The sequence below is a fragment of the Pantherophis guttatus genome, chromosome 12 (assembly GCF_059756535.1).
Source record: "Pantherophis guttatus breed Tessera chromosome 12, ASM5975653v1, whole genome shotgun sequence".
Taxonomy (NCBI): domain Eukaryota; kingdom Metazoa; phylum Chordata; class Lepidosauria; order Squamata; family Colubridae; genus Pantherophis; species Pantherophis guttatus.
Window position 1 is genome coordinate 1,798,813 of NC_142074.1, and position 12,280 is coordinate 1,811,092.

The window sequence follows — 12,280 nt, forward strand, 5'->3', positions numbered from 1 at the left end:
AAGGCTGAAGAACTTCGGCTGTTGTGGAAAGCGGAAACTTTGAATCCAGCCTGTCAATTCCCAAAGAAAGCTCGCCAGCCACATCAGCTTCACTAAAGATGGGGGGGGGGGGGAATCATCAGATTCATTTCATTTGTAAGACAGGATGAAAATCCCAAGGAAGCCAGCATGTAGGGTGAATTACGTTTGTTAAACAAGATGAAAAATCCAAGGAAGCCAGCACTCTTCAGACTCCTTGCCGGCCTTCGCAAGACAAATTAATTAAAATCAAATAAGAAAATACACAAAACAAGCCTCTAAATTCCAAAATGCTGCAGAAGAAACTGCATCCAAATCCACGTCCTGACCGAACCGATTGGTCAACTGTCCCAGAATCGAAGGCTGTTGTGGCTTCTGCCTCCATTCAAGCTTCTTTTTGGGCTGCTGGCTTCACTCTTCTTTCTTCTTCAGTTTCTCCCAGATGAGGACTGAGTGGATCTCTTCCCTGAGATTGGCAAGATCCTACTGATCTTGAGCAGAATTCTAAGGATTCCCACTCCTTTGATCTAGAAATTAGAAATCCTTCAGAGTTAAATACCAGGCAGGTACAGGTTCATACAGGGGTCTTCCTTAGTTTCCCTTAATGAATATAATACAGGCAAGTCCTCAACTTACAGGAATTCATTTAGTGACCATTCAAAGTTACAACGGTGTCACTGAAAAAAGGTGACTTATGACCATTTTTCACACTTATGACCTTTGTAGCATCCCATGATCCTTTGATCAAAATTCAGACACTTGGACAATAAGTCCAAATTGTTTGGACTTATGACCGCTGCTGTGTCCCAAGGTCATGGGATCCCCTTTTGCAACCTTTCCACAAGCAAAGTCAATCGGGAAGCCAGATTCACTTAACAACCATGTCACAAACTTAACAACTGTGGTGAGAAAGGTCATAAAATGAGGCAAAATTCACTTAACAAATATCTCCCCTCTAACAACAGAAATTTTGAGTTCAATTGTGCTTGTAAGTCAAAGACTATCTGTAACTATCTAAAAAACTATCTGTTTTTTTATGCAATGTCCTGGTGTCTGATCTTTGTCTCATCCCAGCTATTAACTCAGCCTAAAGTATCCTCTGATATCCATGATTTCCCACTTCTCCTGATAAGCCCCATTCCTTCCTTCATTCTCAGTTGTGGTTGACATAGTCAATTGGGGGGGGGAGGGGAATCTGGCAGCCCGTTAGTTTCTCAAACTGATTTCTCTCCCCCCCCCCCCGATGCATTCCTTCCAAGGTCCTTTTGGCTGGAGGGGCAGACAGGAGCCAACACCTGGCTTCTCCAGAGGTGTCTGTGGATGGAAGCCTCCCTGGTGATTCCTAAACCCCTTGACAAGCTCCTTTTAAATGAAGGTTTTCTGGTTATGAAAAAGAGCATTTGACCTTCCTTTGAAAGACTCTTTGAATCTTGTGCTGCACAAAAGGTCAGTTTATATCGGGAAGGAAAGTTGGGTTCTGCCAGCTAGAGGTTTCTGATTCGGCCACTACTAAGTGAATTACGGAGGGTGTGTGTTATACTTCAGATGAGAATAAGTCTCTTAGAGCCAGACTTTTACTGTTTTTACTACTTTTATTCGTTTTTCAACACTACACTGTTGCCCTGCCTGGTTGAGGCTCTCAGGACAAACTACCGTATATACTCGAGTATAAGCCGACCCGAATATAAGCCGAGGCACCTAATTTTACCACAAAAAACTGGGAAAACTTATTGACTCGAGTATAAGCCTAGGGTGGGAAATGCAGCAGCTAATGGTAAATTTCAAAATAAAAATAGATACCAATAAAATTACATTAATTGAGGCATCAGTAGATTAAATATTTTTGAATATTTATTTCAAAAAAAAACAGTAAACTAGCTCTATAAGTGCATAGTGTAAACTACACTATAACTAAATTACACAAGAGAATGTAGTATATATACCAAAAATAATTCAGTAACAATTTAATCTGATACATTGGGTTAAGTGATGTAGGGCTTGATCTAATTTCAGGCAAGTTCAAGCCTCTGTTAAGAGATACCTGCATTCTCTCTTTCTCTCTCCTCCTTCCTTTTTCTCTTTCTTTCTTTCTTTCTTTCTTTCTTTCTTTCTTTCTTTCTTTCTTTCTTGTCTCTTTCTTTCTTCTCTCTCTCACTTTCTTTCTCCCTCCCTTTCTCCTTTCTCCCTTTCTGTGAAGAACCCCAGAAGGTTTTTGGTAGGAGGAAGAAAAGCCAGACCTTTTGAAACGTTTTGTAGCTTACCCTGAGCAAGGATAGCTAGTGCAGGCACTTACAATAAGCTCTCAACTCAAGCTCAGTGCACATAGGGATTCCCAAACAGTGAGGCTGAAGTGTGAGTAAAAGGGTTTACCCTTCCCTCCCTCCCCACCCCCCCTCTCTTTCTTTCTTTCTTTCTCCCTCCTTTTCTCCTTCTCATCTGGCTTATTTATTTATTTATTTATTTATTTATTTATTTATTTATTAATTATTATATTTCTATACCGCCTTTCTCCCATAGGACTCAAGGCAGTGTACAGTCAAGAAAAATATAGACACACAAACATCATAAAATTGCTAATTAACTTAATTCTTAGAGCTCCACTATTGATTAGCTTAGCCTGAGCAAGGATAGCTAATGCAGGCACTTGCAATAAGCTCTCAACTCAAGCTCAGTGCACCTGGGGATCTCCCTAAACAGTGAGGATTTCTTTGTTTCTTTCTCCCTTGAAGCCCCCTCCCTCACAGCCTGTTTTTGCTTCCAGGGGGCTCCAGGGAGTCTTGCTAGGCACCCCCCTCATGCTCCATTTTGGCCTTAGCAAGCCTCCCTGCAGCCCCGGAAGCCAAGACGAGTTGCAGGAAAAAAAGCATTTTTTCTTCACTCGAGTATAAGCCAAGGGGGGCTTTTTTCAACATTAAAAATGTGCTGAAAAACGGCTTATACTTGAGTATATACGGTATATAAAATATATACCATCCTCATGCTGATACTGTTAAGCTTGCTATTCTTTATAAGCTTAACACATATCATAAGATTTGTACTGTCCATCATATCAGTCAAATATACAGAAACAGAAACAATCTGGGCACCAGGCGCTGAATGATGTGCAGCCTCCCACCTGCTGTAAAGTAAGACATTCCCCCAAAATAAGAATATAGGTTTTTTAAATACTTAAAATGGTCATTAGGGCACAGAACCAGTTGTTAAATTATTTGAATCCCTCCACTGCTGAATTTTGTTGAACTCTTTTCCGTTGATGGGTGAGACCATGCAGGCTAAAGAAGGTTGAGTGAATCAAAGACACACAGAGAGAGGAGACAGACACAGAGTTGAGACAGAGACAGATAGTGTCACAGAATGAAGGAGACCAAGAGGTGAGCAGGACTTGGTTTTTGGTCTCGGGTATTTTTTTTCTTGCTTGGGAGTTTGACCTTGGGAGGGTTAGTCTTGGAGGGGAACCACCAACCATTAAAACCAGAAATTGACTCTTCTTCCGCCATCCCTTTTCTCTTCCAGAAATGGACCCAAATGAGATGCTGAGGCCATCCCTTGACAGACCCCAGAATGTCCTTGGGGACTCCTGGAAAGTGACCTTGTTTGTCCTTGGGGTCTATGTATTCGTTGGCCTCTGCGTTTTTTTCCACCAGTGCAGGTAAGTTGCTCCTATTAAAGAGAGTGGTGTCACCACAACCTTGGGAGCTCTGGGGCACTGAAAGCCCTCAAAATGTTGGTCGGACTAACAGTAGAAAGGATAAAATCCCTCAGGGCTGGAAGGGACCTTGGAGGTCTTCTAGTCCAACCTCCAACCTTTTCTTGAAACTCTCCAGTAATGGAGCCCCCATTAAGCTTTATTATTGTTGTTAAGAAAACAATGTACCAGTCAGTTATATTTTATTCTCTTTTTCTTCTTCAATCCCCAGAAAAAGGTATCTGCAAGTGTCACCAGAGCAACAAAACGATGATGTTCAGGCTGCCATAATCACTGTGGAATCCTACATACCCGGATTGATCAATCCCAACATCACCATAATTGATGAACGAAGGATGTCAGATGTTCTACCTTGCACGACAATGTGATGGTTGGTAAGTTTTTGAATTAATTTGGTTGTCAGTTTTTCTTTATTTTTCTATTTTAAAGATATTCTGTTATTATGTTGTTATTTAATTCTTAATTCCTTTTGTTGTTTTGCATTTCTTGCTTTGGGGTTTTGGGTGGGGGTGGTTGGACTATGGAAGCCAACAAGAAAGAAAACTAGGAGCCTTTAATCTTAATTTGGTTGCTCAGTATTATTAATTGTTTTGTTTCTTGCTTACTATTTCATTATTATTAAAATATTCAATCTGTGCTTCTTTTGCCCCAGGGCAAATAGTGGTCATGGCTGAGATGCCAACCATCACATTGTTGACCAGGGCTGAATGTCTGACATTATATTTCATCAATTATGGTGATGTGGGAATTGATGGATTCTGGTACAGAGGTTCCTCAGTGATGGAGGCCGCCACCTCATCTTCAGCTGGTGGTTCTGGTGATGTTTGCAACCCCTTGAATACAGAGGCCAAACAATACATAAGTTCCCAAAGATGACCAAAGTCATTTTCCATCCCAAGATCAAACCCCCAAGCAAGAAAAAAAATACCCAAGACAAGAAACCAAGTCCTGCTCTTATAGAATGGATGTTCGCTCTGTGCATCGTCGTATCTATGTATCTATCTATGTATCTATGTATTACCCCCACTGGCAGTTGAAAAGAAGAAACAACCACAATCACAAATTGCTCCTAGAAGCACAAGGCCGAAGACACCAGCCTGAAGATGACGAATAAGACTTCGTCGAAAAGTCGCCAAGGTACTTCCAATTTTACGTGGGACAAAACCCAAATAACCAAAGACCTATATATATCAATATAACATCTCAATGGCAGAATAATCAGAGAAGCAATTGAAATAGAAAAAAGACCATATTGCATGAATAAATGGGATGACACTTCACGTCTGCCTACTATTTGGAAACCTGCTCTCATAGATAGACGAATCTTAACACCAAATATAAAACATAGACCAAACATTAATCAAAAAACAAATCCCAACCAAATCATATTCAAACCAGCCACAAAGATGAAGCCCTGCCACCTAGTGGAGAAAAACCGACCATACACCCGAAGCCAAGCCAATAAACACATACTGGGACTCCCAACCAATCAGAATGAAAAGGTGGAGCCATCCCAGAATACCAGCACCAGATTTGAAATAGCAACGGCAGTTACTGCAAAAGACTGCTGACATAAGCCTGATGATGGCAGATGGGATTCTGTCAAAACGTCGCTTCTACCCTTTTAGGGATATATCCACAATTACACGGGAAGAAACCCGAAATATTAAATATACACATATATATGAATCCATCAACCCCAACATCACCGTCATTGATGAATGAAGAAGGATGTCAAATGTTCTACCTTGTACGACATTGTGATGGTTGGTAAGTGTTTGAACTAATTTGGTTCTTTATTTTTCTATTTTAAACATATTATGTTATTATTGTTGTTGTAATTTAATTCTAAGATGGATTCCAGGGACGGGACAGAAATCCACGGGTGGCCGCAGTCAGTGGACATCCTGGAGGCTGCAAAAAGTGAGTGGACATAGGACTTGTCCCAAAGATGAGAGGTCCTAGCTGAAGGGAGAGAATTTGGGTTCTCTCGAGTTACCTGGTGCCTTTTGTTGTTTTGCATTTCTTGCTTTGGGGTTTTGGGTGGGGGTGGTTGGACTATGGAAGCCAACAGGAAAGAAAACTAGGAGCCTTTAATCTTAATTTGGTTGCTCAGTTTTATTCTTTGTTTTGTTTCTTGCTTACTATTTCATTATTATTAAAATATTCAATCTGTGCTTCTTTTGCCCCAGGACAAACACCGGCCATGGGTGAACTGCCAACCATCGCATTGTTGACCAGGGCTGAAGATCTGACATCGTCTTTCATCAATGATGGTGATGTGGGAACACAGAGGCCAAACAATACGTAGACCCCAAAGATGACCAAAGTCATTTTCCATCCCAAAATCAAACCCCCAAACAAGGAAAAAAAATACCCAAGACAAGAAATCAAGTCTTGCTCACCTACAGAACGGATTTACTCTCAGGGAAACTGACAGATCAGGACATTTTCATGGACTTGAGTTACAGCTGAATTTTTACATGGCCGCATTATTCTAGGTTTTTATTGTTATTTTTCCTCTTAAAAGATCTCAAATAGATTTTCAGTTGAATTGAATAGCTTAGATGTTATATTAATAGTGGAAAAAATTCTGAAGTTATTTATCTTGGTCTGATTTTTTATTTTTATTTTTTGCATCTATTCTTCTTCCTCCATCCCTTTTCTCTTTCAGAAATGGACCCTAATGAACTGCTGCGGCCATCCATTGACAGATCCCAGAACGTCCTTGGAGACCCTTGGAAAGTGACCTTGTTTGTCTTCTATGTATTCGTTGGCCTCTGCATTTTTTTCCCACCAGTGCAGATAAGTTGCTCCTGATCAGGGGACTGGCATCACCACAACCTGGGGAGCCCTAAGGCACTGAAAGGCTCCCAAAATGTTGGTGGAACTAACAGAAGGATAGAATCCCTCAGGGCTGGAAGGGACCTTGGAGGTCTTCCAATCCAACCCCCTGCCTAGCTGGGGTTGCCTGAGACCTCTCAGGATCTCTCTTTTAGCGTGTAACCCTCCATACTGAAAGGTCCACAGTTGCTGGAGGAGACACCCCTGGCATCTCCCCATAGCTGGATCAAAGATTATGACATCACAGCACATGTCATAAAATCTTGACTGGGCTGTCCTGGGTCATTTAACAGGGCTATCATAACAGCCATGGCAGGCAATTTCCTGCAAGGAATGAAATGGAAGGTAAAGCGTAAAAATAGAGGTAGGAGACAATTAAAAATAAGAGACTTATTATCTACTTAACTTTAGCAGCAAGTGTGAAGAGTTTAGATGGCAGAAATATCAGCTGGCACCAAATATTTGAGACTAAAGAACCCAGATAAAGCTATTGCTGTAAAAATGAAAGTATGTGGAATAAAAAGAGGGAATTTGGGGGTGGGTAGGTGGGTTTAAAAGTGCCTGTTTCCAAACTTTTCTTGAAAAGCTCCAGTAATGGAGCCCCCATTAAGAATAAGTACTAGTCAAGCTATATTTTATTCTTTTTTTCTTCTTCAATCCCCAGAAAAGGGTGTCTGCAAGTGTCACCAGAGCAACCAAGCAAAAATGTTGAGGCTGCCATCATCACCATGGAACCCTACATACCCAAATCCATTAACCCCAACATCACCATCATTGATGAGAGAAGAAGGATGTTGGACGTTCTACCTTGCACAACAATATGAGGTTGATAAGTGTTTGAATTAATTTGGGTGTCAGTTTTTTCCCATTATGATAATTATTGTTCTTTAATTCTTAGATGGATTCCATTCAAGAGGCAGGAAAACCCAGGTGACTGCTGTCAGTGGACACCTTGGAGGCTGGAAGAAGTGAGTGGACCAAGGATTTGTCTAAAAGAAGAGTCCTAGCTGAAGGGAGAGGATTTGGGTTCTCTTGAGGTCACCTGGTGTCCTTGGTTGCTTTGTATTTCCTGCTTGGGGATTTTGGGTGGGGATGGCTGACCTTAGACGCTAACAAGAAAGAAGAGTGGGAGCCTGGCAATTTTAAATATTAATTTGGTTGCTAAGTTTTATTTATTTATTGTTCCTTGCTTATTTTATTATTAAAATATTAAATAATATTTTATTATTCAAATATTAAATTGGTGCTTTTTGTGCCCCAGGATGAATAGCTGACATGGGTGAAAGCTGAAAACAACTGGAGCCCCATTTGGACCCATCGGCATTGACAACCCCACCATCGATCAATTGCCAAAGACAGCTTTCCTTTCGAACAGCTGACATCCAGTCTGAACATCTGGCTGACTGTGTGAAGAACCACAATCCCCCTGTGAACCTTGACGTGGTTATAGGCTTGTGTGCTCTGAGGAAGATGAGGGCTACACCTGAGGTTCAAGCATACTGGACAGGACTCATGAGAGGAATTGGGTAACATACATTACAGAAACCCAGATTGGCTCTCTAGTTGCCCAGGTCAGAAAGGATCATGCTAAGGGTTCAAATTCCTGGACATCTGGTGGAAAATGACCTGCAGGACTCAGGACTGCTGGCTGAGCTGGAAGGAAAGTGTTTTTCCGACTCTCCCCAAGATGGCAGCCAGACTCAGCAGGGGTTTTATTCCCTGCTCCTGGTTTCCTCACCAGAACTGGTTCTTTTCTTTTCTTTTTCCTTTTTATGTACTTTTTAATGTAGTTTTATTTAGCTTTGGGGGCTTGTTTGTAATTTTTTTTTCATTTTTTTGGAGGTTTTGAAAATAAAATAAAATAAAAAATTGATTTAAAAAAAAAAGAAATGATATGAGAAAAAGTACAAATGAAATCTTAATGAAAGATTCACATTGTAGCTACCATCCATTTGTTCTTATATCAGATAGAATAGCTTGTTAAGTCCTATTGAAAAATTATATATTTTTCTACTGGATTTTACTTATGCACTCTATTGGGAAATCATAGATATTGTTCTAAAAGCTGGGTGGTATTTCTAAAACAACATCAAAGTACCTTTGTCTAAGAGTTGATATAATGTTGCATCACAAAATCCTATTTCAAAGGTGTTAGTCATCACCTTTAAAGCGCTCCATGGCTTAGGACCTGGGTACCTACGAGACCGTCTTTTGCCACCAATAGCCTCCCACCGACCAGTTCGTTCTCACAGGGAGGGACTACTCAGGGTACCGTCAGTCAAATTATGCCGACTGGCGACTCCCAGGGGGAGGGCCTTCTCTGTGAGGGCTCCAACCCTTTGGAATGAACTGCCCCCTGAGATACGAAATATCCCTGATCTCCGTGCTTTCCGCCGTGCCCTCAAGACCCTGATGTTCCAACAGACGGGGCTAAACATATGAACATGTGAATGATTTTAAAATGTTATCTAATTTTGGGTTCTATTTAATTGGGCCAAACTATGTTATAATAATAATTCTAATTAGCAATTTTATGATGTTTGTGTATCTATATTTTTTCTTGACTGTACACCACCTTGAGTCCTATGGGAGAAAGGCGGTATAGAAATATAATAAATAAATAAATAAATAAATAAATAAATAAATAAATAAATAAATAAATAAATAAGTAAATTTCTTCAACTATCCTGCCTGTATTAATGACAATATAGACGAATAGATGAGCAAGGACCAATTGCTATTCATACCTCCTCAGTTTTATGAGGCATTATCTTAATTAATTAACTTAATTATCAGGAAGTAGTTTACTTTGCAGAATCAAGGTTTATCACCAGCATTCCCACAAATTATTAAGGAAGTGTAATGATATGTGCAAATAAAGTATGGCACCAGGCTAGAAAGAGGGAGATCCTGAGTTCAAGTTCAGTCACTATACCTATTACCTCACAGGGTTCTTGTTGTGAGGGGAAATAGAAGGAAGGTGTGTTTGATATGCTCACTGCCTTGAGTTATTTGTAAAAATAATTAAGGCAGGATAGAAACAAATAAATAAAAATCACTAAATGACCTTGGGGGAGAGAAGGAGAAGATGCTGAATAGGGAATAGTGAGATAAGGTGTGGGAGCCCCCAGGTGCATAATTGGCAGAGGAAGAACCTCAGAAAGGACCCTCCCTCACTTTTCAGGCTTTCAAAAGCATTGGCGGGAGATTTGTACTTTCAGACATGCAAGATTCTCTTATGTACCCTTCCAATAAACTAGAGTTACATCATGTTTCCAATCTGGTGTACCTGGGAGAAGATGGGGGGGGGGTTTGCTACCTTCTGTGCCAGGTGAGTCTGGCCAGAACCAGATCTGAGAGATCGGAAGTGGCTGCTGCAGACTTTTGAGGTACTTCTTCTTGTTTCCCCTCATAGTCTGAAGAGGGTGACTTTCTCAGTTGGCTGGAATGGCTTTTCTCCACTACACTGTAGTCCATCTCAGCCAGTTCATGCTGCAGACTCTGGAGGTGCTTTTTAAGTTCTGGCAGAAGGTTCCTCACCTCTTTGAGGTCTTTCTCAAAGTCAGCCTTCTCTTGTTTAAGATGGACACTTGGCTCAGATAGTTATTTATGGAGTTCTTCACTGCATTTCACCAAAGATGTGTTCTTTAGCTCCAACTGGTGGCATGATCTTCTGCAGGTTTTCTGCAGGTCTTCTGCTGTGGTCTTAAATTGATCCACGCGCTGATCTTTCATCCATTGATTGTCTTTCTGGAATTTCTGGGTCTGAAAGTCAAAGGAATTTCTCAGTTCATCAACCTGGAGGTTGGGACCATCAGTGGTTGCTGAAAGATCGCCCAAGGATATTGACTGTGTGACCATTTATTTCTTGTTGCTGACCTGTTTGAAAAATGGAGAGACACAGTCACATCCTCTCAGTTCAGTGCCAATTTTGCTAATCTGCCTTCTCCACTCTGGCTTTTTCCTACAGTTTTGGAGCCCATCGTTTTCTCTAACATGAGATGCAGCAGGAATGAAGAACCAACAATCTGCAGAGGGGCCTCCTGCCAAAGGATCCTTTAGATATAATCCACCCAGATCTGTTCTCAAGTACAAACCACCAGGTTCAAAAAATCACATTTGAGGGCACATCAAGTGAAAACCAGCTCTCTGGAGATGTTCCTAATGTTGGGAAAGGTGGAAGGGAAGAGAAGGAGAGGACAATTTGGAGTAAGGTTAGTGGATTTGATTACAGTGTGGATGGGTCAACTTTTGGAAGATCTGAAAGACAGGGGACAGATCATCCTGTGGCCACTCAGAGGATACACAATTTCAATGCTGTCAATCAATGAGGCCAAACTCCCTGGAGAAGTCGGTAATGCTGACGTGGGTGAAGGAAAGAGAACAAGAGAACAAGCACCATAAGCAGCTATAGTGAAGATGGGGGCAGATTGGGAGACCCAAAGTACCAGGTTGGGGACAGATCTCCATGGAGAAGATTGATCTATGGGCTGCTTGGTGTCAAAATCAACTTGATGACATAGAATCAATCCATCAATCAGGCAGGCAGGCAGACAGGCAGTTGACTTACAAGGCCCCTTTCAATTGCAGGCTTCTATTGTCCACTTCCTTTTCATTGTCACCTTAACCTACAAATAGGGAACAGATGAGGGTTAATACAATCAAATGACAATAGCCTAAAGCATTGATTAAATTACAATTTAACAACTTTGTGTAAAAACCACAAACCTGGCCCCTTTAAGGCATGGATAGTCTTCAACTCCCAGAATTCTGCATGCTGGCTGGCTGGAGAATTCTGGGAGTTGAAGTCCCCCCATACTTAAAGGGGCCTAGTTTGATAAACACCAACATGATCCCTTAATACTGATCTCTCTTCAAACTATCCTGACTTCCCATTTAATTCTGAGTCCAATTCAAGGCAGATCATCGCTCAGAACCCTCCAAAGGAGTCAGTATTGTCTCTCCATCTATTTGGCCATCTTTGCACTGCTTTGGTGCTTCTGATAATAGGAAAAGGTGGTAACCGATTTGAATTAAGAGAGACTACACCACCCCCACCCCCAAGTACCCCCGAGTCCCATCTCAGCCACGAAAGTCAGGTGGGTGACCTCGAGCCCCTCCCTCTCTCAGCCTTCACAAGGTTGTTCTTGGGGGGGAAGAAGGAATCTTAGATATGTTCACTGCCTTGAGCTATTTAGAGAAATAAAAAATGAAAATAAATGAATACTCCAGTCACCAGGCCAAGTGTGTTATTGGGAAATAATTATATCTGGCCAACGGAATCAGAGTTTAGGTTAATTTCCCCAAATCATTAAGCAGGTCAATCTCTAGCTTTGTGGTCGCAGTGCCCATGCAACTGGGACATCCTGTAGCCAATTTTTGGGCCCCTAAACCTTGCATCTTTTTCTAGTGCATTTTACCAGCCAGCCAGCCAGCCCCAGCCCCTTTCCGAAGACAAGAACCTTTGACATGGTGGATGAGGAGTTTGGTGACAGGTAAGGAGGCTGCGGACACGGCAGGTATCAGCATGTCTGTCGTGTTTGGTTGAACCCCATTTTTCTAATCTCCCCCCCCCTTAATTCTGCCTTAAAGGGAAGGGTCTATTTCTTCCGAGGAGCCCAGGCGAGGGAGACCCTGCGATGCCCCCAGTGCTGCCATCCAATCCAGCCACTTTCCAGGGATTTTGAGCAGAGCCTCCATTACGTGGTCCAG

At 41.6% G+C, this 12,280-nt stretch overlaps 2 long non-coding RNA genes across 2 annotated transcripts; one reads left to right on the forward strand and one right to left on the reverse strand.

Annotated features, from left to right (window-relative positions):
• Positions 1-1,980: 1,980 nt before the first annotated feature.
• Positions 1,981-8,458, forward strand: LOC117676020 (uncharacterized). The gene is made up of 2 exons (XR_015729681.1): positions 1,981-7,536; positions 7,830-8,458. It is a non-coding gene; the product is annotated as an uncharacterized LOC117676020 (long non-coding RNA).
• A 1,325-nt stretch (positions 8,459-9,783) lies between these two features.
• Positions 9,784-12,241, reverse strand: LOC117676018 (uncharacterized). The gene is made up of 3 exons (XR_004594328.3): positions 12,031-12,241; positions 11,139-11,196; positions 9,784-10,447 (listed from the first exon to the last, which is right to left on the reverse strand). It is a non-coding gene; the product is annotated as an uncharacterized LOC117676018 (long non-coding RNA).
• Positions 12,242-12,280: the final 39 nt, after the last annotated feature.